Raw genomic sequence first — 15661 nt, forward strand, 5'->3', positions numbered from 1 at the left:
GGAAACAATAAAAGTCAACATGTATTCACCATCTCACTGTATTGGTATCCTGTGTTTATTACAAGAGACTTTCATTAATAAAAAGCTAATGCTATTTACCACTGAATTCAAGGCATCTATTTCAGACTTTGATCATTCTTCTGGCTACGGTTGGAGCGGTGGTCTTCATTGGGCTTTTCATAGAAACAGCAGGTGAGATTTGGGCAGGGTTATGTACAGTAGATGCCAGGATCTGCTTGTGTGTTCTCATGACTGGTTCATCCCAAATATTGTTCCTGACTCTCAGATGATTAGTTTTGCCAGAGTGTCTCACATCTTTGATCTGCTTCTTTGCCCAATAAAACCAACACAGATAACCAAGATCAGAGTTGTGTCCCTTTGGACATGCCAGACCACAGCCAGATCCCAGTCCTCCCCTAAGTATGCTTATAGGCTTGTCAGCATCATATCAATAATCAGGAGTTTCACCAACGTGGTTTAATGTCAAAGACATGCCTCACCTGAGCTGTCCTCTGAAAATCAAGCTGACACAAGATTACATAACTGGAATATATTTAGAAAGCAGGATTAAACCCATCTCACCCCTTCCTTCATACAGCATGTTGATTTTGTTCTTCTCATGACCTGGAGTTAGGGAGGATATTTTGTTTTGTTAACATTGTGGGTTACAGATTTTGAAAAATAGACTTGAGTCCACGAACCTGTGGACTTTAAAACACACCTGTGGCTCAAAAGTAAAGAGAGATCATCATTATTTACCAACTTGGAAGACATTTTAAAATTCATTCTGTGTACACTGAAGAAGAAAATCACTCTTCAAAATTCAAAAGTTGTTTTTCTTTTAAGATGATGTAAAAGAGATTAAATGATAAGGGTTAATGATGAACAAGAAACCTGTTGGCACTTGGATCTGACAGGCAGAAAATACTGTGTTTTGTGTGGTTAAACCCACCTTGGTCTCACTGTGTGTGCATTGACACATTTCCATTTTCACTTCACTGAAGAATGTATCACTGAGTCCTTTTAACTGAATCGCCTCAGTTATTCTGGTGCAGTGATAAAGTGCTTAGATAGATTGTGAGTGATGAGATCAGACATTAAGTTGTAGTTAGGTTATGTTCCTAATCACAACAAAAAGAAACCTGTGATTGATGTATTTCTGTTCTGTTTGAGCAGGAGAGCCTGTAGTAGATGCCCAGACTGGTTTTGTCAAGCATGAGCTGAATGTCTTGATGCAGGTATCCCTTTGCAGTTATACTTTTGTGGGTCTTTTTGTTTCTGCAGATTTCTTCCTGAACTGTTTATGGTTTTTGCATAAGTCAGAGTTCTATCATAACTTTGAACGTAGTGGTGTTTATGTACAATGTGTTACAAAGTACTGAAACTTGACTGGCAAATTGTGCAAGTTCTGACTGAATTACATGATACAAATTAGTCTGTCCTTGAGTCCTTTTTGGTTTGTCTGTACTCATACATTTGCTATCAAGTGAGGTTAACAATAGTGGTCACTTTGACCTTTACCTCACTAACTCATGAGGTCTCTCTCACTCATCACTCACTCACTCACTCAATACTCACATGTTTCACTGATTAGTGTAAATAATTCAGCAGCCAAAAGGTTATCTTGGTTTCAGTTGTATGTCTTGTAAACACATTTAAGTACTCAATGGTAAATCAATTTGTTTGATGGCTTACAAAGTGAAAATTGTACCTGCTTCCAGCATTTGAAACTGTTGACAGAGCGATTCATTCTGTAGATTACTACATGTTTCAGTATCTACGGTGGTTCCAGTGTGATGGAATGCTTGAATGCTTACAAACTTTGATAGTATCTGCTTTAGAGTAATAGCATCGTTTCACCTGATTAGTACCATGTTTCAGTATCTACAGCGGTACGCTTTGTTTACAAAGTGAAATTGTACCTGCTAATAGCATCGCTTTCACTGATTAGTACCATGTTTCAGTATTCACGGTGGTACTTTGCTTACAAAGTGAAATTGTACCTGCTATAACATGTTTCAATAAGTACCCATGTTTCAGTATCTACAGTGGTACGGTGGCTAATCGCTTCATTGATTAGTACCATGTTTCTGAGCATCTACAATGGTACGCTTGTTTACAAAGTGAAATAGTACCTGCTAATAGCACGTTTCATGGATTAGTACCATGTTTCAGTATCTACGGTGGTACGCTTGTTTACAAAGTGAAATAGTACCTGCTAATAGCACGTTTCATTGATTAGTACCATGTTTCAGTATCTACGGTGGTACGCTTGTTTACAAAGTGAAATTGTACCTGCTAATATCACATGTTTCATTGATTAGTACCATGTTTCAGTATCTACAGTGGTACCACTTCTTTGGCCTGTTGTGGATATCTGCCTTCATCGTGGCTTGTCAAGATCTCATCATAGCTGGGGCAGTGTCGGTGTGGTATTTTTCAGGGTGGGTCTCTTGACAAGTAAAACAGTTTTCTTTCCCGAAGGATTCATGTTTTATCTTGCATCTTTCATGAAGTAGCAAGTTTCAAGACTAATATTTCACATTACATATCTTTATGTTCATAATATTGAGCAGTAATAAGCTCAGTGGCATTAAATGTCAGACTAGTTCATTTTAATTGTTTTCAGGTATTATGGGACTGTTCATAATTTATGACTAGTGGGGATGATGATGATTTTATGGAGAAGCATGTACAATGTGAATGACCCCCTAAACCAAACATGTAACTTTTATGTACAAATAAGTGACCCCTGCATGTCATGTACAAAAAATCAATGACCCTCCCCTTCCCATAATTTCTAAACATAATTTTTAAACCCAAATTTATGTACTGCTCTCCTCCCCAATTGGTGTACAAAAATTGATGGGACCCCCAGCCCCCTAGAACAAAATGGGTGAACCCCCTTAAAAATCATCATCACACCCCTAGCCAAAAATTAAGAACAGTCCCTAAACCTGAAACAAATGAAAGTGAACAATATGTGAATTCTAAACAGCTATTAGTGTCACTGTGTCTAATCAATATCTTGAGGGGCAGGGGTATGCCTTAGAGGTTAAAGTGTTCGCTTCCTCATGTCAACATCTGTGTTTTGATCTCCCAAATGGGTGCAATGTAAAGCCCATTTCTTGGTGTCCCCACTGAGATATTGCATGAATATTGCTAAAAAGCTGCATACAGCCATACCTCACTCAGTTTCAGATATTTGTTCCAGTGCTGGTATGTATGTTAAATTCTTGTCTGAAGACGTTAACCGAAAGTTATTGAATTTTTGATCTTTCTGTCAATGAAGATTTATCCATTGGGTATTAAACGGCGTGTTGTATCAGCGTCAAAGGCTCAGCATATAGTAAAAGTGGCTTGTATTTACGCTGCACTGAAGTGAGTGAGTGAGTTTAGTTTTACGCCGCAATATTCCAGCCATATGGCGGCGGTCTGTCAATAATAACAAGATCCTCTGATCGTTAGACATCTTAATGATTTGCTGTTAATCAACGTAAATGATGCACATCGATATCGATTTGTTTCTACGTTCTCGCCATTTGCAGCACCGCAATGCCCTTGTACATGACATATAATTCATATAGCACTTGACATTTCAACATATACAGATGAAGTATGGTAAAACACCACCCCTTCCGTCTTCTTACATCCCCAAACTCCAAGTATAATGCTTTGGGGTGAGTGAATTTAGTTTTTACGCCGCACTATGGAGGCGGTCTGTAATTAATCGAGTCTGAACCAGACAATCCAGTGATCAACAGCATGAGCATCGATCTACGCAATTGGGAACCGATGACATGAGTCAACCGAGTCAGCGAGCCTGACCACCCGATCCCGTTAGTCGGTCCCGTTTACGACAAGGCATGGGGGTTGCTGAAGACCAATACTAACCCGGATCTTCACAGGTCCGCACTGGACAGTGGTTTCAGTAGGTCTACTTCTTTGGAAATGTGAAATTTAGTACAGGTCCAGTATGGTTTTAGGTCATTGATGGAGACATCAATTGCTCTTGTTTCATTACATGATTCGGGTTAGAATTGGCCTCGAAGCAACCCTGGTTTGTAGTAAGAGGCCACCATGCTTGTTCCAAGAGATTACTGATGGACGGTCAGACTTCGTGACTAAGTTGTTTTCAATTAGTTTGTAAAATTCTAAAATTTTGATCCCTTTTGGTCATAGTCTTTACTTGAATTTATGATTGTGATCTGGTAGCTTTATACTTCGGACAAATCTTATTGAATAAATGTAGCTGAAGAAAGATCAAGTTGACCAATTTATGTTGAGATATGCAAGGAAACAGTATTTCTTTTGCATATCGGCCATTATCGGGGCATTAATTTCCACAGCGGCGTGAAAATTGAAGTAAGAAAGCTCGGAATAATTCAGGATGGGCGTGAGATGCAGAAACACAGAATTAAATTACGGAGAGCCTAACACTACAGGGGTGTTCCCTACAGCTCCACTACAACTTGTCCTGGGATTAATTGTATTCCGAGAGCTCAGCTGTAAATAATACAAGAGCAGGATACATCTCAGCTGGAGGTGTCCCATTGTAAAGTACGACGATCACCACGGCAGAGGATAAACAAACACTTCATACTCAACATGATCAAGCTTATTACTTGAATACTCAGCAGCTTAAACTCTCATGGGTCTTTAACGTGTCATTCCGTGATAAGAGCGAGCGATGACGATTCGATCTATTTACATGATGAGGACCGATGGCGATCTGAGTTATCTCGGTAAATCAAACTCCTAACAGCGAAACGGCATCGCGACATGTACCACAACATTGAATTTAGATGCACATGGTGCAGAGAGCCTAGACATTAAAACATTTGTCGGGTGATATGGCGACAAAAGCTTTTCGCGTCTCAATCTCAGATAAGTTTCGCTTGAACATAGCGTACGTTATAGAAAATGCGATTTAATGTGTCCCATGCGTTGCCATGGACACACTCATAACAGAAGGTACATCAAATCGTATTCCACGAGGCATCAATCAAACCTTGAGAATAACTACTTCCCACGGAATATACATCAGGGACACACTCGGAACACGTCGGCAGTTTACGGCGGAAATGAACGTCGACAATCTTATAGCTGGATGTTCATTAAAGGAAACTACCACATATCTGCAAGATCGAATGGCATTTGTAAATCTAATAGTCTAACTGACCCAAGGGAACGTCAAAGAAGATTGCCCTCCAAACCCCCTCCGATTCTTTCATACAACGCACGTTAAGTCCCTGCACTCGTATCCTCAATGCAAGATGGAGGTGGATATCCAAGGAAAGAGTTTCAATTGAGATTAGAAATATCACAAGATAAGAGAGCAATCACTTAATTTCCAGGATTTGCTATGTGATGATCTCAAATACAAGCGACAAAATTCTTTCGATTTTCAAAATTATACCACTCCGACTGTATCATGGCAAAAACGTATATATACGTCTTTGATCATGGGCATGCGTTTATGAATCACTGTCAAAATCATGGGGAGCAATGAATTGATTACTAATTTTATTGGATTATGGAAGAAACTGGAAATCTGACACTTCTGCTTGCTTCGATCACGATCTTGTTTTTTCGATAAACCCCCGGGTTACATTTTGGATTGTCTGGTCCATTTTGGTCTGCCATCGTAATAATTGTGGGATTTTGCTGAACACGTCTTTACTCATTGGCTTCTAATCAGGCAAATGAAGAAGTATTTAGGAGTGTGGTTATCGATACCTATACAAGTGTAGTTTCTGTTATAATAATTGGACATCACGGCCATTGGTCTTCCAGGTCTTGGACGATCCTTTCCTTCACCGGTGGCCACGTGATTCCTTACAAGTCTGCTGACAACTGAGTGGTTAAAGTTCGCTATTGCTACAGATAATACCTGCCTCATGCACGCCCATGACTTACCAGTCTAAGTAAACTTAGGCTCAGTATTATTCGTTACACTGCTATACTGAGGCTAACAAAACCTAGAAGGTCGCGTCAGCTGACCTTTGAGCGACCTATGACTGTCCAATCAAATGCGAGACAGCCGAACGGATTTCACCAATCAGACAACGACTACTTGTTAGGGTTCGGCGGGACTTTCTCTTCCCTGGTCGCTGACATCAGGGAGACTATATTGTAGAGTATCCCTGCTGACACTGATCTATCAACAAACGAAAATCCGCATGAAACACAGATATTTGACCTGCAGTATATACGCTTAGCGACTGTTTACTCATTGCGTGTATCACTCGGAAGCAATCGTGCGGAAAATAGCATTCGGAATCGTTCGAGTTTTTGAGTTAAAGGTTCAAACGGTATGTGCGAATTTGGCGATTTGGTAAGCTGTGTTCTGATTGGTCAGTCCGAAAGGTTAGCCGACGCGACCTTCTACTAGGTTTTGTTAGACTCAGTATAGCAGTGTAACGAATAATACTGAGCCTATAAGTTTACTGAGACTGTTGACTTACCATCATGTTTTCTGAATGCCTACTTCCTGCCATGTCAAGAAACGTTTAGTTTGAGTAGTGTTATAGTAGTTTACGACAACTACAGTTCGCATACTTTAAGTATGAAATTTATACCCCAACGTGCTTGGTGCCATCGCAGCACGTGAACATGTGACCAATGTCTTTTGAGATATTGTGAGGGAGCAAGTGACCGTCCCAGTGTGCGACGGTATGATCGCTTCTTTTTGCCGAAACTTTTTAAGATTGCCCTTGGTTTCAGATGGTGTTTGCTTAAAGCTCAAGGTCTCAATCCACAAAGCATTCGTAACGTTACGGTCTGTCGTAACTCTACAGTTTACGAATGTGGCACGGGACCCATGTGTATAGAAAAACCAAAAGAATAATGTTGTAGCCCTACGAACGACCCATGTGTATACAATAACAAAAAGAACCCTTTCAAACAGTTTTTTTTTAAAACTTCACAATCTATCAGCATTTAATCGTTATTAAACTTCCATTTGTCCTAGCCTTGGCACAGTGGCAGTATACTGAGCCCTGTGTTTGTGTAGCTAGTCTGCCGAAGCACTCTGTCAGCAAACGTAAGTCGGTATTCTAATGTTCCAGCAAGGCAGCAACTACTGTCTGCGCTGAGGTGTTTATGTTGGGTCGTTTTCCAGATTCCTTGATTAGAACTGCTTCCAATTTGATTCCAGCTTCGAAGAACGAGCTGACTTTTTATGTTATTTAGTATCCTTAAGGGTGTGATTTGTGAAGTTTTTTATGGTCGAATCTTGAATGAAATCTTGAATTCTTATCAGCATTAAAGACCCAAGACGCCTGCTCTATAAATGCAGGCGATAACTATCGGAATAGGAGGAGATCTTCGCAATAGAACAGCTTCCTCAATGTGAATATTTTTACATGAGATATCAGAACATTTACTAGGTGATGTCCCTAGAGCTATCATTGTAAAGATAAAGACTAGAATTGTGATAAATGGAGAGCAGCGATTTGAGTTAACCGTGAAGAAATTGAAGGAGTGAGATAGTGAGTGAGTGGGTTGAGTTTAACGCCGCTTTTAGCAATATTGCAGCAATATTACGGCGGAGGACACCAGAAATGGGCTTCACACACTGGACCCATGTGGAGAATCGAACCAGGGTCTTTGGCTTGACGAGCGAACGCCTTAACCACTAGGCTACCCCACCGCCTCAGTGAGTTGGTGAGTTAGTTGGGTTTAACGCCGATTTGAACAACATTCCTGCTATATTACATATATTGTATAAAGTCAGCATAATGTGAGGGAAATGCCTTAAGTGATGCAGATGTTGTACCTCTTGGTGAAAGCAACGAGCACAGTGATGGCGCTGTGAAAACCATAAAGCCAGGGCGAAACTGGATTCGAACCCATGATCATAGGTTGACAAGTTGAAGGAGGTACAGGTGCTGGATACCCTTGGCTTCTTAGAAAGGTTGAATAAATGAGGATCGGGTGACTGTAAAGCGACTCCCCAAACCTCTTAAATATTTTTCGTTTTACAAAGACCTATCTCAGAACTCTTCCCAGAAAAGTAAGCAGGTGGGATTGTTCCAGTGGATTTGAATCGTGATACTGCCCAAATTAAGATGTAAACAGTCATCTCACTCTTATCTTAAGACTCGGAGGCTTTTAGGAAGCGTTTGTTGAACTGTCGTTAATATATACTCATGCCAATAATGGTTGTCAGCCCCCTCCCCACCCAACCCCACGTTAAAGAAATTGAAGGGGGTGACAACCATTATTGGCATGAGTATATTATTATTATTCTATCCGGTAGTTTCCTTTATAAAGGTGATCTTTTAACATAGCATTAGGTCAAAAAGATCCAACAGGCACAGACATACACACATTGCTTTCCTGCTACCACCACCACAACAATCATACTTGAATATCTCGGGGCTAAATTGTTTTTCGGCTGCCAAATAACCGACCCAGACAGGGAGTGTCACATACAGCCCTGATTTCACGTCTCGATATTTCCCTCAATCAATTGCCTTTTTTGACCCCGTAACACGAACTCATGCACGTTCGCGCAAACAAATCCTCACAATGAATGACATCGATTCGTCTACGCTTTTGGAAACTCCGTCAACGTCGACATCATTACACTATTCATCGTCCGCCAGGCGCGACCTATGATTCATCAAATTTCTTGCTCCTGAAAGAGAGAATGCTGCAGTTTATATGTTGTAAGCGTTTACATTCTATATAGAGGAAAATGTACCGTTTTACAGCATAGGTAAAGGAAGGTGTAATGTGAGGTTTCATATAAGGTTCTGTACTGGTTTTGTGAAAGCTCAACGGATTAATAAGTGCCCTGTGCAATCCTGGTTATAAATGTTTTAAAAGTAAAAAAAATAAATGTAGTTTTAAATCACAAGATGAAAAAACACTTTAACTTTTTAGCGAGATGAGATGCCTTGAGAGTGGCCCAACAGATATTCCCGTTTTTCATCATAACCCAAATTAATACTGTACATCTTTCAAGATATATTCCTCCTGCGTCAAGCTTGGGGCGATAAATGTCGACATGAGGAGAGATGTGTTCGAATCCCGGTTAACCCTGAAAATATTTCCAGCTTTACCAGTTGCTTTTTTAAAAGGAGTTCACGCAATCCGCTCATCTCCCACAGATACAGGATGTTTTGGGCTTGAAGTTTCAAACAGCTAACCGTCACAAGTATCTATTGACGAACGTCTATAATTGTTTTTGATGTTTTTAAATCACAACTCTAAAAGCATCCTGAACGTCACTGAAGAACAACTTCCTGGAATACAAATGTACTGAAGTGAGGACAAGGCGGTGTTAATTAAGAATTCACAGGAAGAACTACTGTTTGTTTGTCAATATATTATTGTTAGTTAAAGGTGTCAGTGACGTCTTTGTATCCTGTGTGAATAAAATCGATTTGGTTTGCGAGCTTCCAACATGACTAAAAGAACATGTTCTTTAGATAATACCGCGGGTTAGCCTAGTGGTTAAAGCGTTCGCTCGTCACGCCGAAAGCCCGGGTTCGATTCCCCACATTGGGTACAATATGTGAAGCCCATTTCTGGTGTCCCCCGCCGTGATATTGCTGGAATATTGATAAAAGAGGCGTAAAACGATACTCACTCACTCACATAATAGTGGAATAAGACCGGTTGTCCCATAGCTAATATGGAAGCCTATGTCACAAACGCACGAACACCTTTCCCGCGGCCTTAACTCGAGATTAACTACCTGACACCAGATCTGGCATACATCTACATTCAGAATCCTGGTCTCAGGTGAGCGAGCCAACGATGCAAGACTCTTACACAAATGAACCTTGTGGGCGGATGCTGCCAACATATGACGTCATCACTGATATTCAGTGATCGAATCACACAATGATCACTGTTATTTTAGTAGTTCGATATCTGATTTCAGTAAAATTGGATTTTATTAGACGTCCATGTAAACCGGCTTCAGTATATATCACCATAGGTGCGTACCTCGCTTAGAAACAGCGTTAGAAAGACGTATAGGTGTATAGACCATACCCTTTTCCTTGTATATAGTAATAGGGTAGGGTCTATACACCTATGTCTTTCTAACGTTGTTTCTAAGCGAGACACGCCCCTATGTATATCACAAATGCAGTCAGTTACCGTTGTGTCGACGGAACCTTCAATATTTCGAGTTCTCATCCGCAAAATGATGACTAAATAGGGAATGCCTAAATGATGAATATGAACCACGTTTTTACTTCGAGACAACCGTCAGCTCGACACATCAAATTCGAATAAAAGGTGTTTAACTGTATGTGGATATACTTATATTATACACCGGATAACCAGAATATACATAAATGTATAGAATAGTCTCAGGTGTCTCCCTTTGTCTCCAGAGAAATAATGAAATCACTTCATGTCGTTTAGTCAGCAAGGATAAATCAACCCAGTCTATAAGTAAACTTAGGCTCAGTAACGAATAATACTGAGCCTAAGTTTACTTAGACTGAAATCAACCAGACAGAAAATGTACTTGCAGATCATTTGCTGTTTATCAATAAATGATGCACACATCGATATCGATTTGTTTCTACGTTCTCGCCATTTGCAGCACCGCAATGCTTTTGTACATGACATATAATTCATATAGCACTTGGCAACTGATGTTTCAAAATATACAGATGAAGTGTGGTAAAACACCACCCCTTCCGTCTTTTACATCCCCTCCAACTTCCGCGGCGGTCTGTAATTAATCGAGTCTGGACCAGACAATCAAGTGATCAACAGCATGAGCATCGATCTGCGCAATTGGAAACCGATGACATGTGTCAACCAAGTCAGCGAGCCTGACCACCCGATCCCGTTAGTCGCCGCTCACGACAAGTATGGGTTACTGAATATCAATATTCTAACCCGGACCTTCACGGGTTGTATGCTTTGGAAGTATCTACAAATTATTAGGATGGATTATAAGTGTCCCAAGATACCTCAAACACCTTCTGAATAGATGACTGCACTTTATGGATCTCCTAGTGATTCCTGGGGCGATGGGGTAGCCGAGTGGTTAAAGCGTTCGCTCGTCACGCAGAAGGCCCGGGTTCGATTCCCCACATTGTGTGAGACCCATTTCTGGTGTCCCCCGCCACGATATTGCTGGAATATTGCTAAAAGAGGCGTAAAACTAGACTCCCTCACTCACTCCAAATGAATCTTAGTACTGATTTCCTATCAATGCAAAGTATATGAAGAGGCAATGCAAGAGAAATAACAAGCCTTGACTATCCTCAGAAACAGATTCCATTTGACATTGAAGGTGAAAAAAGCTCTGAAAAGTACATAAACTGACCACTGACAAAAACAGTAATGATGGCCTACCCTACCTGTACCACCCGATATTTTATACATCATTTTGAAATAACGCTAAAAGGCTCTCTAAAGGGGTGCTTAATATATGTCCAGGGCCCCGTTCCTCACAGCGATCGTAGAGCTAAGGTGATCGTAACTCCCATACTTTAACATAGACTGTCGTAGCGCTACGATCGCTTTGAGGAACGGGGCCCTGGTGTATATATTGGAATGACGGCAAGCTTAACATCGGTCTCGCTCCCAACCCTGGTTTTGAAACATGAAAGGAAGGAAACTCGCATCTGAAGCAGCTTGTTAATGGCTTGAAGCCTAAAAACAGGAAAGCGTTCTGTATCGCGAATATCGTTGTTCTTTACGTCATTGCTCTCAAGGCAATTTTACGTCAATAGTTCTCGTTTTCAAATATCGTTACGATCAATTTATGCCATTCCTTAAGAGGAAAATTGGAAGGAAATAACACGATGGCAGTGTTGCGATACTGAGCTTTCCATGCATTAATGATAAAGACGAAAGCTTAATTGTCATCGGACCATCAAACTACCACATTGCTATAAATATTGCAATGGTAGACGCTGTGTTATTAATAATTGAAATTGAAAGGGAACAAATTCTCCTAAAAGCTGCATTTATTGAAGATGAAATAGATTACTTGTATTACTTGAATCCACAGAATCGTTTCTAAGAAAAGAAGAATGGTGATCATTTGGTATGTTTTGTGGAATAAACTGAATATGAAGAAACAGATATCGCCCTCTAACGACAGTTCACAGCAACATTTGAAAATTTTCATTTTATTTCGATTGTAGTGTGGACTTGAATATCGCCGTCTAAGAATAGTTCAGAACAACATTTTAAGATATTCATTTTATTTTAATTGTAATGTGGACTTGAACTTTATCTGTATAATAATTCAAATGCGACCATCATGTTTGTAAAGAGCGTGTATTTGAAAATCATTTATAAGGCGATAATGTACTGAGGTGACACGTGGATGCGTGCGTGCGTCTGCCTGACAGTGTGCGCTGGTATTATAGTCGGTGTTGTAGTACCAGCCCGCAGAGATACGATGCCACATTTCGGCATCAAGTCGAATGCTCAGAGTAACGTCTACAAAAGTTAATCCACAAGTCTTGGAGAGGCAACGTGTCGTATTTCCCCAATCGGTTAATCTAATCCCGATTAAGTATCAGGATACCTGACTCTCCTTATACAAGCTTCCTAGTATTTATCAACGTGACGCCAACGTGTTGTCCAATCAGAGATAATTATTTATCAGTATCCACATCTGGTACGTCTTTCTCCGGAAGATATCTTCTCTGCTGGGATCTCCCAGTATGCAAGCAGTCAGCTCTAGTATTGTCTGATCCGATCAGTTGATCACTGTTGCTACAGCTCCTGTCAAGTTCAGAACCACTGTCACAATCGTGTAGTCTTTCACTGTTAAATCTGCACGACAAAAAGCAGAGGATCATAAAATATATATGCTATACCAAGTATTGTCATAAAGATAAACGTTGATGATAAACATCCGTTGCAAGAACGTTTATGTATTTACCAAAAACGAATCCGATAGTTTGCTAGTATTGCACGTGTACGGTGTATGGTATGTGAGATATGACACTTTCAGTGTCGATTGTTTCTGTCAGCCCTGTCGACTCTATTATTATTATTCTATTATTATCATTTACGTGATATCTAACACAGTTTGTGTATGAACCGTTAATCGGTGTGTTCAACGCACAGGTCTTCCACGTGCTAGCGACATGCTGGAAACTGGCTGAAGTCAGCGTAGAGTGTCATATATATTCATTGGCTTAATTTTGTGATCAAAAGACGAAATATCAGCTTATTGCGGTAGCATTTCCTGGAATTGAGACCCGGGAAGATCCGGGTTAGAATTGGTCTTCAGCAACCCATGAGAGGCGATAAACATATCTCTGACTTGGTTGACGCATGTCATCGTAATTGCGTAGATCGATACTCATGTTGTTGGTCACTGGATTGTTTGGTTGGTCCAGATTCGACTATTTCCAGACCACCGCCATGTAGCTGGAATATTAGTGAGTGTGGCGTTAAAAACACAAATTGTTTCTACTATCGTCTTCGCCATGCCTGTGGCTTTGACTCCGAGGTCCATCCATGGTACCACCCTGAACATGTCCAGGGCTTCATGGAAAATGCTGCTTTCAAACTTCTGTGGAATAGGCCCATAACAAACAAACAAATGAATCTGAAATTGAAGTCTACATGAGGATGCAAAGGTGCGAGTTTAGACAGTTTCCACTGTTGACCGTTTGTTGTGACCTTAAATGTAGAATGGGCTTAAGTGTAGAATAATCATGAATATTCATCAGTGGGCGGAGCTTATGTGCTACGTCACATACACGGCCTAGTATCTCCCGCAGAACAAGCGACTATTCTACGCTTAAGCCCATTCTACATTTAAGGTCACAACAACCGTTAAGTTCACTTGGAGAGAGTCAGTATTAATAAACAGGCGGACATTGTAAAGGCCTTGTGCTGTTTCATCCCCTTTGAATGTCTTATGGCTGGTCTGCCTCACCTTTGATCTGGGATCAGACATTCATTATACATGTGATGCACCTTTGTGGCACCTTTGATTAATGCATTTCATAACAGCAACACATGTGTTGTTGTTTCAGCCGCTCTAAAGTTAATATTCACTCCGCTCAACACGGCTTATTCCGCTATGGCTTCAAATTACCTTGGCTTACCTCAGCTCAGTAGAGCCTCGGCCAGTACCCATTACTGGAACTAGTTTCCTGCTAGTCATTACCAGAAGTCTTTATATAGAAGTTCAACTTGTTGTCTTTGATTATTTCATAAATTCAAACAAACTTTTAAGTCTATAGAATCCTAAACGGGAGACATATTTGAAGTTTTCTATCTAAACACGTTTCTGGTCTAAACTCACTACTTGGATGTCGTCTCACAGTCTAAATACCCCCTAAATACAACAGTCAATTGACTTAAACAGGTTTAGAATGAATACGTGTAAACATGTTTACAACCAAATGAACCCTTATACCGTAGAACATTAATTTAAAAATGTAAACGTGTTAATAACATAAATTTGATCTTTTAGCATTTAAACCTGTTGAAATAAAAAAGCGCATTGGTTTAGTCCAATTTTAATGATATGTTTATTGTATCAATATACATGTAAGGAGTTGTGCAAGTCAGATTCGCGGGCACTTGCATAACACTACCAGGATTTACAACGAACTTAGTACAATATTAACATAGGATATTCAAACAAGTATTGGTGAAAATGACATTAAAATGTTGACGTCAACTCCGTAGCACTGCACATGTGAGACTTAGTAAACAAGAAGATGTTGCAGATTCGTATCCTTCCGAGCTGTTTATTGACACCCCAAATATGTTCCAGCTGCATGGCGGCGGTCTGTAAATAATCGAATCTGGACCAGACAGTCCAGTGATCGATTTGAATACTCAAAGATTGCCCCGGAGTACCCACGAATCGGAGAGCAATGGGCCATAAGTTGACCCACCAAACATAATACTGGGAGCAACAGACATTGATGTGTAGAACGTTTAAGATGCCGAAAGTGTATGCATACATTTTACCGCATTTCCTCGACTAATATACAGGCCTCGAGTACCGCGATCAAACGATGGTTAAAGGATTTTTAAAAAGGTTAAACATTAGGCATTTTTATTACATAATGCCATTCCAACATGAATACATACCACATCTGCACCATCCATTCCTGAAAAAAATCGTAACAATTATAGATATATGCACCAAGAATATAAACGCTTTAGTCCTGCCCACGCGTATGCATTTGTTTATTTTTAGCGGTCAGCCGTCTGTGGCTGTGAGAGTCCGCTTCGTGGGTTGACCTTTCTGTGGTGTGTACGCCATCTACTTGAAAGTGACACATATTTTTATTTTATTACACATTCCTAGGGGTTCATTAACAGCGAATATAAACTATGTGTAGTGACCTTTTTAAACATCGTTTAATGATGAAACCCGTGTCTATATTCGAATTTCGGGCTAGTAACTTTCAGGCATAGCTAGCTAGACTGACTAGCAAAATTTGGAAACTATTTCGCACACTGACGACAGGAAGTCCGAATATTTGTAAGTTCATCGTTACACAAAAAACATACAGCTCCTTTCGGGCCGTGAATCGAAACAAATATAATTTATAAAAGATGAGGAAGTGCGCGGTGGATCGTCACAAACGGTATGACGTTATCAAGCTATGACGTCATAACACCAGACGGAAACAGCCGAACGTGGGATTGGCGCCGGCGCAATGATCTCTGGGTAGAAGAGTGC

The 15661-nt window shown here is 40.3% G+C and overlaps 1 long non-coding RNA gene across 1 annotated transcript in view; it reads right to left on the bottom strand.

The window, feature by feature from the left end:
* Positions 1-9931, bottom strand: part of LOC124277340 — an 18929-nt gene extending 8998 nt beyond the window's left edge. Inside the window, exon 1 of the long non-coding RNA XR_006898802.1 lies at positions 9920-9931. This is a non-coding gene — a long non-coding RNA (uncharacterized LOC124277340). The remainder of the gene's footprint in view (positions 1-9919) is intronic.
* Positions 9932-15661: the final 5730 nt, after the last annotated feature.

Source organism: Haliotis rubra, unplaced genomic scaffold, assembly GCF_003918875.1.
Source record: "Haliotis rubra isolate DU_JTF1 unplaced genomic scaffold, ASM391887v1 Scf220, whole genome shotgun sequence".
In the NCBI taxonomy this organism is placed as follows: Eukaryota; Metazoa; Mollusca; class Gastropoda; order Lepetellida; family Haliotidae; genus Haliotis; species Haliotis rubra.